We start from the raw sequence: 24,419 nt of genomic DNA on the forward strand, positions 1-24,419 counted from the left end.
ATAACAACAACAACCTGAAAAGGGCATTTAGTCTGCTGCAGGAAGTACAGGCGCATTTTCCTCGTGCATCACAGAACCATGGACATACTTCTTGCACACCAGTTTCTTGCTTTTTTGCTTCATAACATTAAAGAAGAAACAAGAATTTAGGAGTCAAAAGAAACACTGAGAAAATGATGGATTTCCCCAAACCGAAGTAAAATTTTAAAAGCATCTGCTGTGCGCATGCAATGAAACTCAGTAAGCCACTAGCTCCATGAATAAGATATGAGGAACAGGCTAGTTAACAGGCAGAAGAGCCAAAAGAGGGGGGCATCCTGCTTATCACAAAGGGTGATTGATTACTCGTTCCTCTCTCTTTCTTTAAACCCCGGGGAAACTGGCAAATTAAGAAAATAATAGATGCAAACGCTGAAGCAATATTGGCGAACAAGTTAGGATGCTCTCTGAGAAGCTGCAGAGTCAGGGGGGCAGACAGGGGCACCCCCATGTCAAAGGGAGACCCCCGAAGCAGAGTTCTGTCCCCAGTAGAAGAGCCACCGAGCCTTGGGTCAGAGTGAAAGATACTTCAGTAAAGAGGACCCGGAGCACTCTGCCCTGGCGATAGGAGAAACTGAGGCAGTCCAGAGTTGGAACTGGTTCCTCTCATACACAAAAGTCTTACTATGCACTGTAGGCTCATGAATCATGCTACTTCCCATCTGAACTAAGGAGCATGCTCTAGGAGTCTCCTAACGCAGCCAGAACTGCAGCATAGGAAGGACAGTGGTTTGAGTGACCACAGGAAACATGGGGTGTGGGGGGGGAATCATTTTTCAGAAAGAAAATGTCCAGGACTTATTATCTTATTTCCTGCTAAAATATATGTCCTAGTTAATATTAGATCCCTCTCCAGACCTCAACATCTGGGTCTGAGGGAAGAGCAGGCACAGAAGTGATGCACAGCAGAGAACACCTATGGAAGTTGATGAAGCTCTGCCCTGAGCCAACCAGGCTGCTAACATCTCAAGGAATCACCCTCATCTCTTTTCTAAAGTCATTTTTATTGCACATGTGCTTGTGTGCGCATGCAAGCATGGCGCATGAGTGCGCCCATACCAAGGTGCATGTCTGGAGGACAGAGGAAAACTTGGGAGAGCTGAGTTTCTCTTTCCATCATATGAACTCTAGGGATTGAACTTGGGTTGCCAAGATTGATGACACGCTCCCTTCCCCCACTGAGCCATCTAGCCAGCCCCATCTTTATACATATATAAATCTGTATTGTTCTACATACCAAAACAGTTTGAAGATATAAAGAGAAAAAAAGATATTACTGATTATATCAATGCTAAAAACACAAAATATCTTGAAATAAACAGAAAAATAGCTTTCTTATTAATAAAATTATAGAACACAACAAATTGACATGATTGAGAGTCTAAATAACTTCCCATGAATACAAAGGCTTAATATCATGTACATAATAATTCAGCACAAATTCAATTATAGTTTCAATGCAAATCCAGTCAACATCTCTATAGAGTTCTTCATTGACTTAACAATATCCTCCTAGCTTGTGTGCAGTGAGGAGTTAGGATATTCTTGAATGGAAATTACAAGGGGAACCAGCAGCAGCATCCTACAAGATGCATGATAATGCTATTTTAATGCAACTCCAGACAGTGTGGAATTGGCTCAGATATGGACAGTAAACAAATTCAAAGTGATAAAGCATCCAGAAATGGATGCCTGTGGAGATATGAGTTGGGAATGGCATTATAAATCCTGAAGGAAAAGACAGAGTAGTCAATAACCAGAAAAAGGCAATTGCTAATGTATATAGGAAGATGCATAGCTAAAGTTCTACATGGAAATCAATTTCAGATGCACTATAGACCTGAATGTGAAAGATCATTCTAGAATATGCAAGTAGAACACGCAAAATATCAGGGCAAGAAAGAAATTTAAGAGTCGCACAAAGCATAAACAATTTATAAAGGAAGAGGTTAATTAGGCTTGCTGCATAAAAGCTGTGAATAGAAACAACCTTAACTTTATGAAAATTATTTACAGAAACAGACACACAACATCATGAATTTAACAAGGATTCTCCATGGGTTTTGTCTGGGCCTGATCTTGGGAGACTTGTATCAATTTCATAGACTTTTCTTTCATGGTAGAAGCTTGATTTGTTGCTATTCTACCCACAATGATAGAGTCCCAGATTTTGACTGATATGCAGGTGGATTGAGAGAAAGAGAGAGGGAGGGAAGGAGGAGGAGGAAGAGGAGGAGGAGGAAGAGGAGGAGGAGGAAGAGGAGAAGAGAAAGAGGAGGAAAAGGAGGAAGAGGGAAGAGGAAGGAGGAGGAGGTGATATAGGTGTGTCTTCTATCTATCTGATGATTTCATTGGTTAATTAAAGAAACTGCCTTGGCCCATTTAATAGGCCCGCCCTTAGGTGGGTGGAGTAGACAGAACAGGAAGAAGGAAGTGAGGTAGATGGCTCAGTCAGATGCCACGCCTCTCCTAAATTGGTCAGACTGCCATGCCCCTCCTCAGGGAGACAGATGCGATGGAGCCAGCCGCCAGGTCAGACATGCTGAATCTTTCCCGGTAAGACACCACTCGTGGTGTTACACAGATTATTAGATATGGGTTAGTCAAGATGTGAGTAAGAGGCTGAAACTAATGGGCCAGGCAGTGTTTTAAAAGAATAAAGTTTCCGTGTAATTATTTCGGGTGTAAAGCTAGCCGTGCAGGAGCCAGGCAGCCAGGAGCTGGGCGGCAGGAAGCAGCCCAACAACTCCACACTACAGAATGGCACCCAAATGGATAACTGAATCCACAGAAAGCTTGAGAAAGCTTGGAAAAGAATTGAGTAAAGCATGGCTTCTTGGTAGCAGCAATTTCTCGGGTCTGAACATGTGTTTTTCGGTTTTCAGCCATAGCAGGGAAAAAGGTGGTCCTGACTATGGAGCTTTTGATTGTTGTTTAACACTGTTGCAGCTTGCTTGCTGGCAGGGAACTTGAACTGCCACAGAGTTGTGGTGATAAACATGGCTACAGCCGGTACCTCTTCCACGAGGCTGGAAAGCTAAGGCATGGGCTGGATCTAGCCGCCAAAGTCACGGCTTTAGTCCTACAGATATTGTTTGGTAAATTAAAGACTCATGTAGTCAGAAAAAGAGAGATACAGTAAAAGAAAGATTCAAAGTTGAAGAAAACGTCAAAATGGTTTACAATGTGTTAGAAATATATGCAGGCTAGTTAAAGTTCTTAAAAGTAAAAAAGAAAAAGAAAAAAGGAAGTAGTTTGTTGTGGTGGTACATACCTTTAATCCCAACACTTGGGAGGTAGAGTTAGATTGACCTCTGTGACTTGAAGGTGTGGTAGCACACACCTTTAATCCCAATGCCTGGGAGGCAGAGAGAGACAGATCTCTGTGAGTTCAAGGTGTCGTAGCACACACCTTTAATCCCAGCACTTGGGAAGCAGAGACAGTGGATCTCTGGGAGTTCAAGGACAGCCTGGTCTATAGAGTTATTCCAGGACAAAAAATACAGAGAACCTGTCTCAAAAAATAAAAGTAAAAATAAACAAAATAGAGGTTAAAATAAAGCTACACAAAGATGGAAAATACACAGAGAATCTTGATACTGTATGCTATTATGCTCTCTTTGAATTGTTTGAATGCTGAGGAAGAAGCAACAGCTGCTAAAAGATATTTGTTTATAAATGCTGCTGAACTAATCCAACACAGATATTTTGAAAATACCTTGACTTTAAAATTTGGATCTAAGGACATGATGCTTTGGAAAGGAGTTTCTTCTTTTGTTTTTACAGAAAATGAGACCCTGTGGATTGCTTCTATCCCAATATGGTATGATAGACCACGCCCTCCTGAAAGGTTGCTGTGGACACCTTCAAAAAATTACTTCACCCAACTGATGACTGAGATGAACCTGGCACACACCATGAAAGATCTGATTAACAGCATCCCCATTCAGCAGTAAGCAGTTTGGAGAGAAATAACTGCGCCCATGTTCCCAAATATTGTTAATAAATGTTCTTTTACATTTACCTTTAAATGTAAAATGATATAGATATGAATAATTTACATTGGTATAAATTTTACTCAATTGATATAAATTTAAGGTCAATTTTGTTATATGTATATGTATTTCTGATACTGATTAAGGTATTGTGATTGTGTAGTTCATTTTAAAAATGTAATGTATATAGGTTGTTAATGGATTATCATCAATAATAGTAAAGCTTGTAGTCGTGTTAGTTAGATTTTCTAGATATATAGAGATATATTTCAGTTAGATAGGCATTCCTAATATCTTTCAAAGACTACAGAATATTCCACTTAAATGTTTTAATAACTTAGGGCTTTTCATGATAATGAGGCACATCTGCTCCTGGCAGCACCAGCTACTTCAAGAGGAAGATGGGCATCGAAGAGGCTCCTTATGGAGTTTGATAGCCATTTGGGCAAGAAACTGCTCTTGCCTGGACTGTTGCAGAAAGTGGACACAAAGAACCCAACGAGAGAGGACTGCTGAACTTGCCTAAAGGTGAGATGATCTTTCGGGGTTCCTGATTCAAGAAAGAGTCTGCAAGACATTCTGAAGGACACAGCAGATAGTGACTGAACTGCCTTCGAAATTTCCTGCTTCATGGAAATGTCTCTGGATATTATACTATGGGCCTGTAGGCCGAAGATGGATGCCCCAACGGTACAGAGGAACTTTGGGTGACTGTCCAGGCAGCAAGATGTCTCTGTGATTTCTAGAGTTTTGTAAGTTGCTTACTTCTCATTTACTTAGGTAATATTATATCCTTCTGGGGTCTTTGATGGAGCTGAAGAATAGATAGATAGTTATAGTTGTTTTCCTTTATTATGATAAAAGATAAAATAGATATAAATACTGTAACTGTAATTCTTACTTGATAACTGTTTTGTTATATGTAATTTTACTACATTAAAGCCTTTCTTTTTTGTTTAAACAGAAAAAGGGGAAATGATGGAAGATTCCCATTGGCTAATAAACGAACTGCCTTGGCTTTTTGATAGGGCAGGATTTAGATAGGTGGAGTAGACAGAACAGGAAGAAGGAAGTGAGGTAGATGGCTCAGACAATTGCCCCGCCTCTCCTCTCTGGGACAATCGTCATGACTCTCCTCAGTGAGCCAGATGCCATGAAGCCAGCCACCAGGTCAGATGTCCTGAATCTTTCCCGGTAAGACACCACTTCGTGGTGCTACACAGATTATTAGAAATGGGTTAAAGCAAGATGTGAGAATTAGACAATAAGAGGCTAGAAATAATGGGCCAGGCAGTGTTTAAAAGAATACAGTTCCGTGTAATTATTTCAGGTGTAAAGCTAGCCAAGTGGGAGCCCAGCAAGAGGAAAAGCAGGCCCGTAGCTCCCACTACAAGAAGGGAGAAGGAGGGAGCGAGGGAGGAAGGACAAGTTTTGTCTGTTGTGTCCTAGTGGTAGAAACCACCTTCTGTGCAGCTGGAACCAAGTCAAGGAACCCAAACATTGACTGAGTTGTCAATGTTGTGGAGAGTTGCTGCATCAGCAACCAGAGACCCAGGGTTCTGTTTCCTGTCAGGGACATATGGGGATCCTTTATCAAGTCTCTCGCCCTGCCTGAGCCTGGTTCTCTTAAACTCTGAGATGGCCTCTCTAGGTTGAATGATCTCACTGCTTCCAGCTCTATGGGAAAAGATGGATGATCTGTTGTCAAGGCCCACATCCTTCTGTGATGACAGTGCAGGATTGCTCACCTGGTTTTCCCCGCTGCCATTTAGCAGCTGTGAAGTTTCTAAGGAGGAATGTGAAGAACTTAATGCATAGAAGCACGAGAGAGATGATCTTGGAGCAAGAAACAGCTCTTCCCTAATCTGCAGAACTTGGGGCTTTTGTCCATGTACAGGAATTCAGAATCTCAATTTAGCTCTGTAGAGGGAAATCTGTATTAGTTTAAGGAAAGTACTACTGAAACACAGTGTGCTTTTGCCCTGTGTCTATTATGAGCAAAGCCAGAAAATACATGCTCTGTGCAGTGTGGTGGAGCCCTCAAGAATGGAGACACTGTACTAAGAACTTTTTTTCAATGAAAGCTGAGATAAAGACAAACTTTAAAAAAAATATCATCTTGGGTCTATGTTGCTGAATATACAAAGAGATAGAATTTACTATTTCTTTCTGAGACATAAACTTTAGTGATCAGATCTTGGAAGATGCCAGAAAAATCCAGGCACATACACCAAAGGTGCCAAAGACCCTTGAAAGTAAAGACTTAAGGTCCTCTCCTTTTTCTGAAGAACTGAAGACATAGAAGTTTGCTTTTATATCTTTGGAAGCCAAGAGTTCCTTAAACAAACAAACAAAAAATCCAAATGGAGGAAAGAGCCATGAAACCCCAGAAATGAAGTCACCACAGGGAGAAGAGGTGCTCTTTGCCTTAGGTTACGGAGAACTAGTTCTGAGTTCCTAATGCCGTGGTTCTGGGGCAGGCCTGAACTCAGCCATCCTGAAAGCCAGCTACTGCTCCAGCAACGTAGCCCACCTGGGAAGGCAGATTGATGGTACCATGATATTAGGACTTGCGGAAGAGGGCTAAAGAAAACCAAGAGCTCAAATCACACACTGAAGGTCCACTGTGCAGAACTACCAGGATGAGACTGGAGATACTTCCTGGCTGTTTCGTGAGTTTTTTCAAGCCAGCCTTTGACCGTAGGGTGACTCCATTTGGAAGCGACCTGTCTTTTGCTTATAAATAAGCATGTTTGTGGTGCTTAAATCATAAGCCAAATACACAAAATGGGAGCCCTAGCAGAGCGACTCTGGGACTACTGACAGGAAATACATTGCTGGTGCTTTCAAATGCACAATGGTGAGGAGGATTGTGTGGATATACAATCCCAGTGTTACCATAACAAGAATGAGTGGCCTTGGTCCAGGTTGCTCCAAGGGCAGCCTATGATCCTTGCAGAATGACGGTCAGCTTTGTGGACTTGGACTTGACTCACCTGCTGGGACCCGACTTATTTCAAGAAAACACTCAAGACAAACATCCCGTATAGTTGTTTAATTTGGGATTTTCATTCAATTTTGACCATTTAGGCTTTTTGTTTTTGTTTTTTCCTGAAAAAGCATCATCGTTGAAGTTTTCCTAAGTTTTGGTGGAGTTTTACAGAGAATCAGCTCATTAAGGTTTCTGTCACCCCAGTATCTACGGTCCTAGCTCATTTCCTTCCTAAGGGTATGCATTTGTTTTTTTCTCTTCTAGAGTTAATGTAGCACAAGTTTGTCTAGGGCCGAGCTTTAACCAAGAACCTGCTCTACGGCTTGTTTTTATTTTTTTATTTATTATTTATTTATTATTTATTTACTTTTAATTCCACGGCATTCCCAAAGGCAAACTGTGTGCTCTACAGAGTCCAAGCGAATGCAATGATTATAGGCATGGCCTGCCACAGCTCCTGTGTTTCCCAGTTCCTCTGTCTTGCTCCAGCACTCAACATCTTATTCAGCTAATTCCTTATAAATTACACACACACACACACACACACACACACACACACACACTTGTTCTGTTTCTCTAGAGAGCCCTGACTAATGCAGGGGAAGGAAAGTTGGTTTATAAAGCTTGAACATGTGATCAACAGTTGTCTTCCTGGGGAAACCTGGCTAGGAAGGATAAATAATAACTATAATTTGTTCTCTAGAACAAGAAAACAACCAAGAAAGGACTGTAATGATGTTTCCTCGAAATGCAGCAGATTTTATGGTGCACGTCACAGGGCTGTTGGTGACATAGACAAGAGACAGATGGTTGGTTTGGGGTCCCTCAAAGGTCCAGGCAGGCAGCAGGCCTCATAAAAGTTAAGAGTGTCTGGATTACCCAACAAGGATCCGTGACCTGCAGGGCAACTAGCGGTTCTCGCTGTGCTTTGTGGAAATGGGTTTGATTTGGCGCCATGCTGTCGGCTTCCCATGCCGCAGTTTTTACCTATGGAGTTCTCTGTGAGTACAAGACTCTACCAGCAGATCTGCGATGCACCTCAGTAAGTTACCAGGGTACTTAAGTGTAAACAAAAGCTGCTCAGAATGGAACTGGGGTGAAACCGACATTGCTGTGTTTCCTTTAAAGTGATCCCAACCCAAAGTGACCCCTCCAAAACCATCATCACTTACGATTAAAAACACACGTGAGTTACACACACACACACTTACTCTGTATAAGTGACACGTTACAAATACATACTTTTTAAATTGTGTACATTAATTTTACAAGTTTTAAAACGGCAGGCGCATTGATAGCAACTGCACGGCAAATTAGCACCTGTGCTTATCTTCCTAGTCACCATTGAATGGATACAGCTTTTATCAATTATACCTCAATAAGACTGATTTGATATATAGCAAGAAGTTGTTGTCACAGTAACATTAATTAGCACACCCACATCATGCAATTACCACACTTAAGGTGTTGAGGCCAGGGCTGTAATGTAAGGGCACTTGGGACCTACTTTTCCCCCACATTTCAAGCAAACAGTACAGTGTTGACATTCACACTCTCCATGCTGAGTTCTGGAATTGATTAATCTTTTAAAATATGCCAATTAATTTTATATGCATGGACATTTTGTCTGCATTGCTATGTGTGTACGCTATGCATACCTCCAGCTGTGCTCCAGCTGTGATTGACCTCTCCAGCTGTGCTCCAGATGTGGATCCAGCTGTGCTCCAGATGTGTTTCCAGCTGTGGATCCAGCTGTGGATCCAGCTGTGCCTGATACTCTGAATGATAGTCTCTATCCTGACTCTTTGGATATGACCCTAAGAGGCACATGTGACAAACACAAATACCTGGAACTCCATGTGATGGCATGGAGCTGAAAAACTTCCCCGCAATGAAACAAAAAGATAGCCCACAGGATGAGTGGTGGCAGACGGCCAGTGTCCTAGGTGTCACTCACAACTCTTGACTCAGCATGTCCCCTGCTAGCCACTGAGCCCCTCTGAGTTGCCATGGTCTCCCTGCCCACATCTGCATAACCGCCTGGGGTCAGCAGTACCAAGGCCGAACACCCCAGGCTTCTGGAAGGGAAACTGGTGCCGTGTGCCCAACTAATGGGAGATAATTATGTCTCAGAGACGTCTGGGCTATAATTTTGGGAAGAAACTGTTGAGAACTCCCACACATACCAAATAACTGTCTGGTACTTTCAAAAGCTTTGGTCCAAAATGATCCTAGGTAAAGATCTAAAGATAAGGACTATATATGAGAAATAGAATTTTGGTTAACATCCCATAACCAGATTTTGGCAATAACATAAATTGCTACAAAAATCAAATAGTTTGGCCCAAAGCTCTTGAACAAAGAAAACTAGAAGTAACAATATCTATGACCCATTAAAAGAAACCAGAAAATACAGATTTAGTTTAAAATGTTCAAAATAGTCTAGAGATGAATCAGGAGAAATATTAAATGAATTTTCAAAGTGGCTAAAATAATGAGAATGGATACAATACATTGTATTTATAGGAATAGAATCTAATAAAAGTTTTTTTTAAAAGAATAGATAAATGGAAAGATATACTTTATAGATTAGAAATGTAGCAGTCCCCCCAAATATATCTATAGATTCAGCTAACCTCAATACACCAAGTAGGTGTTTCATGCCTTTTATGATAAAGGTTCAGCTAAAATTAAACTATAAACATAAATGTTATTCAGCCATTGCAAGTATAATTTTAAAAGTGATGTCAGACTATCGTGCTGGTAAACCTTAATTGTTGACGCACCCTAGAGTTAGTTATTTGAGAGGAGCGCATCACCCGAGGGATTGCCTGGACCAGATGATCTACAGCTGTGTCTGCTCAGGACCGTTCTCATCGTTAACTGATGCAGGAGGGCCCAGCCCACTGTGGCTGGTACCATCACTAGGCAAGTGGTACTGAGCTGCACAGCAAGCTAGCTGGATATAAGGCGGCTTTAGAGCCAGCTAGCAAGCTGCTTTCCCCTGCTTCCTGCCATTCTTATCTTACTGGGAAGTGAGTTTCTTGGTCAGAAATAATGCCCTGTGGAACAGCAAGCCTTCAAGATCCTGCCTTGGGTTTCCGTCTTGACTTCCCACAATGAAGGGTTGTGGTCTGGAGCTGTAAGCTGAAATAAACCCTTTTCTCCCCTGAGTAGTTTTCCATCAGGGTGTCTGTTACAGCGGCAGAAATGAAAGCAGGGCAGTGCAGTGGTCATGTAAAGTAGACAAAGGAGCATGCTTGATGCGAATGCAGGGAGATGTGTGAAAGTCCACGACAGCAATGGTCTAACGGTGGGGTTATGTTTCTATTACATGGGCTTTTATATCAGATTTCCTGTTTTTTGTTTGTTTGTTTGTTTGTTTTGACAGCATTTGCTTTATTTGCCATCTCTAGTGATATTCAGATATATGAAGTCATAAATAACAAGTAACTTTGAATCTGATTTATTGTTTTAATTAGAAGTATTGATAATGTGATGTTGATTTATATATATAACATATTATATATAATTATATAATTTTTAATCAGGGTCTCATGATGTACTCTTGGCTGACCCAGAAACTTTGCGTATAGACTTGCTAGTCTTGACCTCACAGAAATCTGCCTGCTTCTGCCTCCCAGGTGCTGGGATTGCAAGTGTCTCCCACCATGCACAACTGTTGCTATTTTATATAAAAGTTTACTCGGTGTCTTTTATCTCTTTTTTCTCTTTTTTTAATTAAAAATTTCCATTTCCTCCCCTCCTCCTCTCCCTTCCCTCCCCTCCCCTCCACCAATACCCCCACTCCCTCCCTCTCCAGGCCAAAGAGCCATCAGGGTTCCCTACATTATGTTAAGTCCAAGGTCCTCCCAACTCCCTCCAGGTCCAGGAAGGTGAGCAATCAAACTGACAAGGCTCACACAGAGCCCGTCCTTGTCGTAGAGACCAAGCCCATAGCCATTGTCCTTGGCTTCTCAGTCAGCTTCCACCGTCAGCCACTTTCAGAGAGTCTGGTTTGGTCGCATGTTCCATCAGTCCCATTCCAACTGGACTTGGTGATCTCCCGTTAGTTTTGTCCTGCCGTCTCAGTGGGTGAACGCACCCCTCACGGTTCTGACTTTCTTTCTCATGTTCTCTCTCTTTCTGCTCCTCATCAGGACCTTGGGAGCTCAGTTCAGTGCTCCAATGTGGGGCTCTTTCTCTATCTCCATCCATCGCCAGGTGAAGGTTAATATCCAGGAGGATAACTGTATGTTTTTTCTTTGGGTTCATCTTCTTATTGTCTTCTCAAGGATCACGAATTATAGGCTTGATGTCCTTTAATTATGGCTAGCAACCGATTATGAGAGTACATCCCATGTTAATCTTTTTGGGTCTGGGTTACCTCACTTAGAATAGTGTTTTCTATTTCTATCCATTTGCCCTCCACTGAGTCTTCTGTTTCCTAGGGCTTGTTTTTAATTCTGCTGATTTGCTTTGTCAATTATTAACTACCACTCTTAACTCAGCTAACCTCATCCTCCAGCTGTCCTTGATGCTGACTGCACAACTTCTTTGGCTGGGTCTTTGTTTCACTGCGTTTGCTTCCTCTTGCTCTGTGACAAGCAACATGATTTTGCCTCTGGGTATAGTCAACAGCTGCCACCTATCTCAACCCATAGGTTTTACTATATCCTATTCTCATAGAATGTTTTCCTAAACATTCTATAATTGCACTTTACCATTAACCCAATCAATATTTTAATGCTATTTAAATCACAAAGCTTATTGGTTTGTTCTGTAGTTTAATCCTTTGTGCTTAGAATGGCTGCCATAAAACTTCAACTTTTTAAAATTTATGGGTAGTTTTATGTATATTCTTATATTAAATCATTGCTCTTTGGGCATCTAAGCAGAATGAGTAATATCTCCCGGCAATGAGAATGTCCTTTAGGGAGAAAAGATGGCCCAGTAGACAACCAGCACATTTCTCCATCTCTAAGAGACTAAGAAAAGGCACAGAGGGATACGGACAGAGGGAGATGGTGTGGAAAGATGCTGGGGAGCATCAGGTGAAACCCAGAGCAGGTGTTTAAGTTTTCAAGGAAACAATCAACTCTAACACAGAGCGTTTGGCAACACTTACGGAAAGGATGAGATCCCCTCAATAGGACTTTAAGCGAAAGAGCGTCCCAAGGTGTGCAGTCCTGCACTCTGCAAAAGTAGAGTTTAATACAAGAGACCTGATGGCTGTAGAAGCAGGCAGAAGCAAACGGGATAATTGCCCTTATCTTCTGGTTTGATCAGTGGTGCTGGAGCAAAGAGCCGTCCTAAGAGGGTCTTACCATCAAACCGAGTCCGCTTAAATGAGAAATGACCCCCATATCTCAGATATTTAAATACATGGTCCTCTGCATGGTTGGTGGCACAGTTTGGGTAGGTTATAGGAATTTTAGTCAATGGAGCCTCGTTGGAGGAATAGGTCACTGAGGATGGGCTTTGGGAGTGTATATCCTCACCCACTTCCAGTTCACTTTCTCTGCCTCACGTTTCTTGCTGAAGGTGTGATCTCTCTGCTGCCAGCTCCAGCATTCATTCAACCATTACAGACTCTCTCCCTGAAAACAGAAGCCGAAATAAACTCTTGCTGCTCAAGTTGCCTTAGTCATGGTATTTGATCACAAAACCAAAGAGTAACTAACACAACATAATAAAGATGACACCTAACAAACTGGCCAGTAACACTAAACAGAGGAGGAGTAAACTGAGGGGTGGGGACAGAGGGAGGAAGGGGAAGGGACTGGGAGGAGAGGTAGGAGGGGAAACTGTGGCCAGAATGTAAAATTAATAATTAATTTTTAAAAGCCATTGTACTCAATAGGGAGAAAACAGAAAACACGTCTTCTAAAACTGGAAATAATATAAGAATGTTCACTGCCGCTAGAAGTGCTTGAAATCTTGGCCAGAACAACACAGAAAGAGAAACAACTAAACGGAACGTATTAAGGAAGAGGACCCCCTGAGTATCCCTGTGTGCCAACTATATGATTCTCTACCCTATAGAGCCCACCTGAAAATGCCAGCATTTGAATACAATGTCTCAGCAAAGTGTCAAAATAAAAGTGACCATCCCAGCAGCAGTGGCTTTCCCAGTGGCTTTCCAACACACCACAGCTGCCATACTAAAACAGAAAGAGGGGAAGCAACTGTAGCCACAGCAGTCACAACAAAAGAGAGGCCTAGCAATTACTATCATCAATGGGGATAAAGACTACCACAACAATGGGAACTTTCTAGCCCTGACTGGAGGAAGAAGCTGGTGAAGACTCTAGAACAATGGTTCTCAACCTCCCTAATAATGTTTCAACCCTTTCATAGTTTCTCATGTTGTGGTGACTCCCCACTACCATAAAATTATTTTTGTCTCCACTTTATAACTGTAATTTCATTACTGTTAAGAATAGTAATGTAACTATTTTTGGAGGGGGGGGGTTGTCACGACCCACAGGTTGAGAACCACTGCTCTAGAAGCTCAAAATAGACCTTAGTGAAATTAATATCATTAAAACGGGCACATAACTGAAAGAGATTTAGGGCTTCATTACAACCTCTTAAAATCCCAATGACATGCAGGGCTGGGGAGATGGCTCAGAATATAAATAAGATTATGAACTGCTCTTTCAGAGGACCTGAGTCAGGTGGCTCACCACTACCTGCACCTCCAGTGACAGGGGATCTGACAATTTTTTTTTTTTTTGCCTCCCAGGCACCTGAATGCACAGACACTCATGCAGGCACTCACATGCACACATCAATAAAAAAATAAGCAAATGAATCTTTTTTTTATGTTCCAATGAAGTTCTTCAAGGAAATATGGAAAAAAAAAGTCTTAAAATTTATATGTAAATACAAAAGACTCCAAATATTCAAAAATCTCAGCAGAAAGAACAGTGCTGGGGATATTAACTGACTTCAAGAACGCTACAGTTCCACAGTAGCTAAAGCAGTATGGCAGGAGCAGAAAACAGACACGTCTGCCACAGAAGACAATAGACTGGAGGATCCATAAGTAAGTTTATACAGAACTTACAATCACATAATTCTCGTCAAAGGTGCTGAGATTTTACAATGGAGAAGAGACAGCTCTTCAGCTAGTAAAACTGGAAATCCACATGCCAGAGAAAGAAACCAGAGCCCCATCTCTGTCCATGTCTGAAAGCAATTCAAAAGGGACCTTAAAGTAACACCTGAAACTCCGCAGTTACTGGCAAAACATTGCAGAGGAAATTCTTCAAGATATTGTCGCGGGGACTTCCTGAAAAGAACTCCCGGAGCTCAGAAAATCATTGCAAGAGCTGATAACTAGGGTTCTATTGATTGAAAAAAGCTTCTACCCGGCAAAGGAAATCAGAGAGCAAAAGACAGCCAATATAATGGGAGAAAACCTTTACCCGCTCGCTATTCATCTGACAGGCAATTAATATCCACAACGTAGAAAGAACTCAGAGAGAGTTGAGCACTAGAATGTCAGTGATTATCAGTTTTTTTTTTTTTTAAAAGTGGGCAGATGAAATGGTGAGAACACTCTTCAAATGAAGTAGAAATAATTAATCAATACGTGAAAAAAAAAGCAGTCATTATCCCAACCATCAGGTAAATGCAATGCAAGGCTGCACTAAAATCTGGGAATGGTGGGGTACATTAATATTAGCACTTAGACGCTGAGGCCAGAAGATCACTTTGAGTTTGAGGCCAGTCTAGGATAATTAGTAAGTTCCAGGCCATTCTGGGCTACCGAGTAACTCTGTTTTTTTTTTTTTTTTTTTTTTTGTGTGTGTGTGTGTGTGTGTGGTTTTTTTTTTTTTTGTTGTTTTGTTTTGTTTTGCAAACAGAACAAATAAATCAATCTTACATTAATATTCTTTCCCATTCCGGTCAGGATGTCCATCATTGAGAAAACCGAAACAAGAACTGTTTGCAAGGATGCACGGGAAAAGGGAACCCTCACTCACTATTTGGGATTGTAATTGGGCCCAACGGCCATGCAAATCAGTATAGGGCTCCTTAGAATAAAAGAAAACCTGAACTACCACATGATCTAATTGCAACACTCCTGTTTACAGACCTGAAAGTCAGCATGCAAGAGGAACACTGGGATATCAAAACACAACGCTGCAGTGTTTGCAGTGGGCGAGACGCGAGTCAGCCTGGGCGCTCACGTGTTGTCTGTTGTAGGAACTAAAGGATCAAGAAGATGTGGGGTTTACAGATACTAGCGTTCCATTCGGCCCTAAAGGATGAAGTTACTCACGGGTCAGAAGATGGATGGAGATCATCGTATTAAACAAAATAAGCCAAACCCAGGAAACCCCAAAGTATCCTAAGTTTTCTTGCGTATGTGGAACTTAAGGGCAGAAAGGTCATGACAGTGAAAGGGGGACCATTAGGGATGGAAAAGGGGTGAAGCCGGAGGAAGCCAGGAGGTCAGGAGAGAGTAATGGAGGAGGGATAAGATCAAAGTAGATTGCATGCACATAGAAAAAACATCATTGTGAAACCCATTACTTTGTACAGCTAGTACATACAAACAATAATAATAATGTCCATTAGCTTATTGGTCATAATATTCAAATCATTCCTATCATTTTACCAATGCTATCATGAAATTCCTAAATATCTTTCAGCATCTACACTCTTATAATCATATTTTTCAATTAATATTAATTAGCATTATTTAAACATCATAAAAAATATACCTAATGTCCTATCACCGCTCACCCACAAATTCTTGCCATGATCATATTAAACTGAAGCTGCAAGTTATTATGAAGCATGTTCAAAATTTACTTTTAGCATTGATAGCATTAAACTGTTAGAATTGCTTGCATGGGTTATTGCTTTATTGATTTTTTTTTTTTTTATTCTCTCCACATCTTTACCTCTTTTGGACTCTTTAGCTCGCTCTTGGTAGCGGAAGTACGACTTCACAGACTGTTTTGCTGCTGTTGCCGTGAGTGTGTTGGCGTGTTAGTCTGTCTGGCATGTGTGAGCAGTTAAGCTCTTCTGTTGCTGAAGAAATGGGTTCTGTTGCTCTCACAGCTGCACGGTCAGTCCCATCCGGCACCGCATCTCCTCCCTCAGTGCCCGGCAGACGTTCTCCTTGTCCTGAGACGTAAACCGTAGAGAATCTACACTAGCCTCGGAATGAGGTCCCCCTTCCCATAGATAGCCCATTTCCTCCTTTCTCTTTATATCCTTTTTATAGATGATGGGACTATATTTGTAAATTAGCTATCATTAAGAAGAATGGAGTTTCCTTCCCTCTGAAGTATCTTGTATTTGCTTGATCTTTCTAAGCTAAAGACGTGAAGTTTTCTTCAACTCGGGAACCTTATATTTTTAATGTTCCTTCTATTTTTCTTTCTCCTTTTACCAGCATAGTTGAATTATTGGACAGCATTTGCATCGGGTTTTCTCAACTTCAGGGGCAGCAAAGCTCTCCTTGATATTAAAGGTTGACGATATCAGACAGGAGCCAATCATGGAAGGAGTCAGCCTCCTCCTGTGTCATCAAAGGCTAGGTGTGGAGGGTGGCTTTGTGGTGTCTTCTCCCTTTCAGTGGGCCAGATACCAGAAGGATGTTCTTAGTAAGGCAACAAGTAGGCCAAGCTGGAGTCAAGACTGAGTATCGAACAAGACAAAATGGCATAGGGTATGTGGCCAGAGCCAACAAGAGAATCCAGATCCCTGGTTATACACCAATTATGTGAACCAAGTAGAGCAAGGGGGCCCCACAACAAGGCAAACCTAAGAAACATAGATCCATACTTGGTGTCAGCCCAGCTCAAAAGGAAAGCAGGCTCAGAGGAGGCCAGCATGGTTGTCAAGCCCAAACTCACCCGTTCCTATGCTAGTGGAAGACTGAGAAAATGTAGGCTCCGGAAAGATAGCTCTTGCCTTCTGTCCACCTGCAAACCCCTGAAGATAGACCTGCCTTATTTGACAGACAGGGAGAGAGCCGCTCTTTCTCAAGGTCCTCCAGCGATGCACACAAGATTTGCACTCACACAGGGGTGTCCCCACAGTGCGTGTTTATCTCACATGACACTCTGGTACAATTGTGGCGAATACTCATTCCATTGGCTTAGGCCCTTCACAAACAGTGCGAGGCAGTGTCCACCGGCAGGCCGTGCCCCATCAATTACAAATGAATATGTTATATGTGCGAGTGATTCTGTAAGGGACAAGAACTCTCCAAAGCTGCTTGGAGGAGAGGGTCTTTTAGCGCAAGGCCAAGCAAGATCATTGCCTCGCTTTTCTCTCATAGCCTTTCAGAGCTGTTCCTGGTGTTCTTGCTTTAGCGTGCCAATGTCAGGCAGAAGTAGACTCCCACAGCCCCATGGGTCAGTGGGTTGGAAGGCGGGCCATGTAAAGCTGCACTAGCAAGCATCCCAACCTTCACCGTGGTGCTACAGCCTCTGGATACCATAGTGAAGGCTCTCCTTGGCTTTGTGTAACTTCTTTCTCCAGTTGTATGACTGACATTGTCTGGCGCGGTCCATGCCCAAAGTTGGTGTGCACTTCCCTCCCTCATTTTGGCCCTTGGTTCGATTTTAAGGTGCAGTGTTCTTGACAACATGCCAGTGTGCCGTGCTTCATCTGGTCGGTAAACACCATGCTCTTGTGTGCCCTTGGCTGGTTTGTTCCCATTCCTCTGAGCTTAGGGGAATAGTGCAACGAAGCTTGTGTCTTTCATAGACTGGACATAAAGAGCTAAAGGGTTAGCCAGGCTGAGCTGCATGGTGAGACCCTGTCTGAAAACAAAGCAGAACCAAAGCAGACAGTGGCTGCTTATTGTAACCACACAAAAGCAGTGGCAAATGGGCAGGGGTGTCCTTAAAACTGCTGACAAATGACTACCACTGCGATATGGAAAACCATCTCAAAGACAACTTATTGAGGATTATGAATAAAAGTGCATTATTCTGAAAAATTTAAAGATTCCCTTATGAGTTTCCCATTGACCCTATGATAAGTTAGCATGAGTCTGGTGACTTAAAATACTATGAAAGTATTTATTGTTATGGGAATGAGGCTTCTAGAATGCACTTTAAGGGTCAAAAATCAAAGTATTAAATTAGTTCTAGAGGCTCCAGGAAAAAAAATCCATTCCTTTTCTCTTCTACTTCTAGAAGCTACCAGAATTTTTTGGCTCCTAGCCACATCAGTTCTGGCTTGTGATCACCTTGCCTTCTCCCCTACTATAGCTAAACTTCCTCTGCATCCTATATATCAGGATAGTTGTGATTACTTAGAGCCCAGATAACTCAGAATAACACATCCTTGATACAATTAAATCTTCAAAAAACCCCTTCATCCATCCCAAAACATCCACGACTTCCAAGGATTATGGTGTGCATTTGTGGTTAAGTAATTTTCAACCTACCATAGTCCACTCTCTAGCCCCAAAGACTCATGCTGTTCCTACTTACCTCCATTTCCATTCCAACATCCCCCAAACTTTCAGCTCATTACAGAAGCAAATGAAGGTCCAAGATCTCATCATCATGGCAAGACAAGGGTGAGGCATGAGCATGAGTCACCCCAGGGAAAATTCCTCTATATCTACGGACCTGCAAAACAAATTATCTTCTCCAAAACTACAGCGGTGTGACAGGCACCAAACAGCTATTCAATGCTTTCTAATTTCAAAAGAGGAAACTTTACAAAGGGGAGGAGGAAAGGAGTTATGAGTCCCAAGAAATTTCGAAACCGAATCAGAAACACTTGGCCTGTCTCCAAAGTCCGAGAGTCTGCTCCTGTCTAGCTAGGGTGCTCCCCTTTGCACCCAGCCTCTTTACTGTGCTCCTGGGCCCATTCTTTTTTCTCTTGGCAGCAAATCTCTCATGGGCATGAGCATTCAAGGAGCCAACAGCCTCTTCTCATTCTATTCTGTCCAGTTTGGTCTAAGCTGGCTGTGCGTCTGTTGCTATGGTGACTCTGCCGTGACTGTCATGGGGATTCACTCCACTAGACCAAAGGGTCTTCCAATCCTCTATTCTAGACACTCTCCTCTCTAGCCCTGAGTCCTGCTGAGACGACTCAGGGGACCCACGAGTGGCATGGAGACCCATGAGTGGCGCGTCTATCCAAAGGTTGTCTAATCCCATCTTTGGCCTTTTTTCTCTAGAGCATGATTCCCTGGTGTCAATGTCATAATTCTTGCATTTTCTGCCACTTGGTGTGATAGGCTGAAATATTTCAAGACAAGGACGAGGTCTGATTAAAACCTGATATCACAAACACATCATGTTCCTCCTCTGGCTTTCCCTGGGCATTTGACATCTCAGTAAAGGACAAATATGAGGGATGGATGCCTGTCTGTTTGGGGTTGGCTGACTGCCAGAGCAGGCTCTGAGATGATAACTATTGTACAGGGATTAATCTGAGTGTGCTCCAGGAGAAACCATGATGGGGTCGGGGAAGCTGAGCTTGCCCAGTAAACACGCAGTTTCGGGAGAAAGGCGTTCTCGCCTCCTGGTGCCAAGATGCTCTGATGTCTAGATGATATAACAAAAATTTTTCTTCACCCAAGACTAGCAATCTGGATTCCCCAGATTTATAGCATCCATCTTTAGCCATGGGCCACCCCAGGGTGATAACTCCCAGGTACTCTCAGCTCTGTACATGGAGTATGTTAGGGACATATGTCTTAGAAGTACTGTCTGAGAGTAATTCCTAGACTCTAATGGTAAGAGACTAGGAAGTTGTGGTAGTGAGCTGTTAGGAGAGAACGGCGCAGGGGCTGGAGGTGGTATATATGAAATGACAAGGAGGAATCTGGAAGACCAACAGCACAAGCACCATGTTATAAAATCACACAGTGAACTGGTGTGGTGGTGTGTACCTTTAATCCCAGAGCTCGGGAGGCAGGGGCAGGTGGATCTCTGAGTTTGAGGCTAGCCTGGTCTACAGAGTGAGTTCCAAGTCAGCTGGATGTTGTTACCAAAAACCAAAACAAGACAAAAAAAGAAGTTGTGTAGTAGTTAAAAACGTGGTACCATGACTGACTACATGTGCTCCTAGCAGAAATACTGTTTTCTCTTACCTGAAGCAGTGCTATGACGTGTTGCATTCTTGACTGGAAAGCTTCTAAACCAGAAATGCTCAGATGTTGGAAGTTAAGCCCTGACCACAGTACTGAGTTCCCCTAGCTCCTCTGCCAGTGCTCTGTTGGGTCCTAATGGTTGTCATGGTTTCCATCACCAATTACCATGCACTCATCACCTTCCTCTGAGAGCCCTGATAGAAGAGTGAAGGGGCCCGGTACCCTCCCACTAGGCGTGCGATTGGCTCCCTATGGCCTGAGAAAGTGTCATCCGCTTAACCGCTTAACCATTTTCTTCAGCTGGGGAGGTGATTCAGAGAGGTCACCTTCTATAATGGTTCTGCTTCTATTTATAGGACAAACTGATAGATGCTTATGGTCAGCCCTGATTCGTGTTGCCCTGCATGAATTCACAACGCCGCTGCAGCCTGCTGCTCGTCCTTTCCGTGGCATGTGCTCCCAACATCTTCATTGTCTGCCCTTGGTTTCCAGAGGGAAGATGCCAGACACGAGTTCTCATCTGGAGGCCAGGAGCGGTGGACCCAGCCCTGGTCTAAGGTGACTCAGGAGGCAGAGGTAGGCACATCTCTGTGAGTTCGAGGCCAGCCTGGTCTAGAAGAGCTAGTTCCAGGACAACTAGGGCTATTACACAGAGGAACCCTGTCACAAACAAACAAACAAACAAACAAACAAACGAACAAGAAGACTGACAAGAGAGGATCAGAAGCAGTCAGAAACACAGATGGCACATGATTTTAAAAAAGATGCTGGGGGAGGAGCTACAAGGAGGAATCAGGGGTATCAGGGGTGGGAGAGCTGGGGAGAAGAATCACTGAAACACACTTGGTTTGAAAATGTCATAATGACAACTAATACCTTATATGCTAATTTTTTTGAGACAGGGTTTCTCTATGTTACAGTCCTTAACTGTCTTGGAACTAGATCTTGTAAACCAGGCTGGCCTCAAACTCACAGAGATCCACCTGCCTCTGCCTCCTGAGTGCTGGCATTAAAGGTGTGCGCCACCACTGCCCAGCTTATAGGCTAATTTTAAAAATAAAAAAATATACAAAAAATATTAAGTATGCCACAGTAGTGGAATCTCAATCTAACAATAGCATTAGTGGCCTTGTGAGGAGGTACACATACCAGTTGTGCCTGGTGGTTCATGCATGTAACCCCAGTTAAGGAGCAGAACAAACTCCATTTTGAGAAAGAACTCCCATTTTAGACAGGACCTAATTAGGGGAGTGAATCCAGCCCAGAAAAGTCATAAACACTTCTAAGGGACTGTGCCTGCCTTAGTCAAAGTGACCCACCAGGGTGTCCAAACAACATCTGCTTGCTTCAAACATCCTTGTAGGCATCTGATTAACCGCTGCTTTGAAATTCTTATCTGCTGACAGCCACTATTTTGAAATTCCTCTATACCCCAACCAACGAATTTAAAAGTTGTATAAGTTTTACCCAATCCTGAAACGCCAAGGCTTGTGTCAACATGCTTTGCAGTTTCTTTCTTTAAAAACCCCTTCCCTGAAGGCTCAGGGCTGTTGTCCCCACGCACTGCATCGGTGTGTTGGATTGCAGTCCAAGCTGTCTTGTATTCAATAAACCCCAGTGTGTCTGCATTGGATAGTGGCTCTGTGGTGGTCTCATTTGGGGGTTCCATCTGACTCAGGCACAATACCAGCACTCAAAGGGTAGAGGTAGCAAGTAGCCTGAGTGAGACCCCACCTTGCAAAGAAATGAAAAACCAAACAAGACCCACAAAACCACTTCTGGCTCATTGTATCTGAGCAGGGTAGAAGGAAGTTGGAGCAAGTTTTGCTCACAACACTTCCTGATACTAATATGTACGGTCATCTCAAGTTAATTTACATCAGTGCTTAGTAATAACTCTTAGTACACTACCTGGAAAAAGTCTGGTCTCACTGTAGGGGGTATAAATGGCTGTGATTGGCATGTTAGCCAATGTTACCAGTGCTGTTATAAGTTCAACTGAGGTTCCTCCAAGGAAAAGTCCAAGAGAAGAGGATGGCTGACAGCCTCCCCTGGGCATCTCCGATTTGGCCTGGTGTGATACACAGATTTGCACATAAACCCTGTGTCTGTTCACTAACTCAGTCGGGATTACCTTATCCCTATGTTTTTCTACACTTCTGACTTAGACTTTGGTCCCAGATGCTACATGTTGTTTTCTTTATCTCACCCCCTAGCTTTCCATAGCATGTGGCAGGACTCTTTCCTGCTTGGCTCTTGTACGCCCCAACCGTGCATGATACTACACACTTTGACCAGTATGCAGGGTCAACCCAGAAGACACTTCTCACCTAAATGTCACTTGTTCACCATGATCAGGGTCACCAACCCTTCTCCCTGCAGCTAGAGAAGAATATAAGATGAGAGGAGACATCTCTCACACACAGTCTCATTCTGAGATTCCTGGAGGCAGGATCTCCATTTCAGACTGAGGTAGAGATAAGAGTCAATGGTTGGCTGTTTTGCTTTTCTGACTCTCAGGTTGAAGCCCAATTTCTGTCTCTGGGTTTTTATTAAATCATGCTACACACATACACAAAGGATTTTATGTGGCCATAAAGAAAAATGAAATCATCATCTTTGCAGGAAAATGGATATGACTGGAAACCATTATGTTAAGCGAAGTAGCTCAGATGTCTCTCCTCTGAGAACTTTAATTTCATAACTGTGTACAGACATAGGGAGCTCTGGGTATAGGACTTGAAACTAAGAAGGGGCAATGGGAAGGGGAGGAGAGAGATCATAAAGAAGGGCTGGGGAGGGGAAGGAAATAGACTAAATGTGACATGAAATCACGGTAGGAGCGTCTCACCAGGGATCGGCGAGAGAAGGAGGGGAGGGGGAACGATCGGTGAAACAACATAAAGCATGTATGAAAATCCCATAACGAAACCCATTTCTTTGTATGCAATTATTTTGTTTCTTTGTTTTTCGAGACAGGGTTTCTCTGTGTAACAGTCCTGGCTGTCCTGGAACTCACTTTGTTGCTCAGGCTGGCCTCTAACTCACTGAGATCCACCTGCCTCTGCCTCCCGAGTGCTGAGATTAAAGGTGTGCACCTCCACCGCCCAGCTTTGTATGCAATGTTTAAAAACTAAAACTAATCAGAACGAAAGAGAAGGATAATCCACCATGAGCCGGGGAGCGTGTGGAGGGGCTGCGGGGCACCCTTCCTTCCTGTCCAGACATGGTCTCACTTGGGGTAGAAGTCTCCAGAAGCCACCACTCCTCTGTTCTGTTCCAGTCACCTACGGCTCTGCTCTCTGAGAAGTCACGCTGACTCACCGGCTCTAGCTGTGATGTTCTGCTGTCCATCTTGCCTGCCGGAACAGCTCAACCCAGGGTCTTCCTGAAGTGGCGACCACTCCAGCTGGCAGGTCAGTGGTCCAGGAGTGGTTGAGGACAGAGGGGGTCTAAGGAGAAATGAGGATGCTATGAGGGTGCTTTGAGGCTGGGGTGAGGGACGTTGGCTGTCAATTACCTGCTTTGTAGCTAAGCTTCCGTATTTACCAAACGATCCTCCATCCTCTGTGTAGAGCTGGGCAGGCCTCTCATTCTCATAGCCTTTGCCCTGCCATTGGCCTCTCTGGGAACTGAGCTAAGCCTCCTCTCCTGTCCCTCCCCCAGTCCTATGTCAGCCCACCTATTTGTCAACTGGCCAATCCTAGGGCCAGAGGCTGTGCTGGACTTTTGGACACGGGATCAATTTTATTTAACGCATAGGTCCCCATAAGGCAGCTAGGGTTGGTTGTCTGCACTCGGCAAGGACAGCACTGGGCCTGAAAGTCTGGAAGGCACCCCCAAGTGTTTGAGGGAGGCTGCCCAGACCCTTTATAACAACGGAACAGCAGAACAGCAGAACAGGGTTGGGGTCTGCCTGACGGCTCCAACCTTGCACCTTCTGTCCCCAACACATCTTTCAAGACAGGCTGAGCCCCTGATAGTCCTGGGAAGCCCCGGAAGAATGTGCCTCCCACTCCTCTCCGGCAGCAGCTCTTATCTGCCTCTTCCTACTGGTTGGTCGGCCCTCCACTTCTTTTTTTTTTTTTTTTTTTTTTGGTTTTTTTGAGACAGGGTCTCCCTGTAGTTTCTAGAGCCTGTGTCCTGGAACTAGCTCTTGTAGACCAGGCTGGCCTCGAACTGGCCCTCCACTTCTTTAGAAGTGTTCTATCGAATACTTAAAAAAATATTCTCCACCCATTTTTTTAAAGTGCTTTGATTATGGTCTGCCCCTGCATTTGCTGAGTGGAGAGTGTTTCTTAGG

The 24,419-nt window shown here is 43.3% G+C and overlaps 1 protein-coding gene across 2 annotated transcripts in view; it reads left to right on the forward strand.

Moving 5' to 3' along the window:
* Window positions 1–24,419, forward strand: part of Ctxnd1 (cortexin domain containing 1) — a 52,986-nt gene that overhangs the window by 26,806 nt on the left and 1,761 nt on the right. The window contains exons 1-2 of one of the 2 annotated variants that reach the window (XM_038314350.1): window positions 22,646–23,206; window positions 23,400–23,532. The gene's annotated coding sequence lies outside the window, so the exon portion shown is untranslated. Of the gene's footprint in view, window positions 1–22,645; window positions 23,207–23,399; window positions 23,533–24,419 lie in introns of those variants that run through there. The other variant, XM_038314348.1, reaches the window with a different exon arrangement.

Source organism: Arvicola amphibius, chromosome 12 (assembly GCF_903992535.2).
Source record: "Arvicola amphibius chromosome 12, mArvAmp1.2, whole genome shotgun sequence".
NCBI classification, from domain to species: domain Eukaryota; kingdom Metazoa; phylum Chordata; class Mammalia; order Rodentia; family Cricetidae; genus Arvicola; species Arvicola amphibius.